Below are 1,487 nucleotides of genomic sequence, written 5' to 3' on the forward strand. Positions count from 1 at the left end.
CTGAGGTAATTGATTTGAAAACTTTCTATTTTTTATATAAGTATTTTATTACTATACATTTTTAATTTTTCTACAAGCACTGCTTAGCTGCATTCAACAATTTTTTTTTTTTTTTTTTTTTTTTTTTTTTTTTTTGAGATGAGATGGACTCTCCCTCTGTTGCCCAGGCTAGAATGCAGTGACACAGTCTTGGCTCACTGCAACCTCCATCTCCTGGGTTCAGGTGATTCTCCTGCCTCAGTCTCCTGAGGAGCTGGGATTATAGGGGCATGCCATCATGCACGGATAATTTTTGTATTTTTAGTAGAAACAGGGATTCACTATGTTAGCCAGGCTGGTTTCCATCTCCTGACCTCAAGTGATCCCCCCGACTCAGCGTCCCAAAGTGTTGGGATTACAGGCGTGAACCACCTTGCCCAGCTGTTTTAAACAAATTTCAATGATATATTGTGTTTTCATTTTTATTCAATTTAAAAGACTTTTTAATTTCTCATTTGATTAATGAATTCTTTGGAAGTGTGCTATGTACATTTCAAATATTTGAAGGATTTTCTAGATGGCTTTCTATTATTGATTTGTAATTTAATCCTACTGTGGTCAGAGAACATGCTTTGTAAGACTTGAATCCTTATACATTTATTGATGCTTGTTTTATGGCTTATAACATGCTTTATCTTGGTAAATGTTCCATGTGCACTTGAATAGAATGTATTTTCTGTTGTCGACAAGTGTTCTAGAAAGGTCAAATAGGTTAAGTTGGTTGATAGCATTGTATATGTCTTCTGTGTTCTTGCTAATTTTCTATCTAGACAGTCTATCAATTATTGAGAGAAGAATGTTAAAATTTGACAAAAATGCCAATTTTTCTATTTCTCTACAATTCTATAAGTTTCCAATTTATATATTTTGTAGCTTTGTGTTTAGGTGCATAAATATTTAGAATTGTTTTGTACTCTTGGTGACTTGATCTCTCTATCATTATGAAATAATTATCTTTAACTTTATTTATTTAATTATCTTTAATTTTATTTCCTGAAATATAACTTCATCTGATACTAATATAGCATCTTAAACTTTATTTTGGTTAGTATTAGCATGTTATATATCTTTTCACCCTTTTACTTTTAATCTGTGTCTTTGTATTTAAAATGAATTTCTTATAGGCAGCATACAACTAGATATTAATTTTTTACCTAATCTGATAATTTGGGATTTTTAATTGAGGAATTTGGGCTGTTTACATTTAATGTAATTATTGACATGTTTGGGCTTAAATCTACATCATATTTTTTATTGTCTCATCTGTTCTTTTTTATTCCCTTTCCTCTTTTTCTGCTTTTTTTTTGGAGTATTTTTTATAATTCCATTTTTTTCTCTTTAGTTGGTTTATTAGCTATAACTCTTTGTTGAGTTATTTTAGTTGCTACTTTAGGGTTTATAATTAAGTTCATAATTTTACACATACACACACACACATATATATAGCC

The sequence above is a fragment of the Piliocolobus tephrosceles genome, chromosome 17 (genome assembly GCF_002776525.5).
Source record: "Piliocolobus tephrosceles isolate RC106 chromosome 17, ASM277652v3, whole genome shotgun sequence".
Taxonomy (NCBI): Eukaryota; Metazoa; Chordata; class Mammalia; order Primates; family Cercopithecidae; genus Piliocolobus; species Piliocolobus tephrosceles.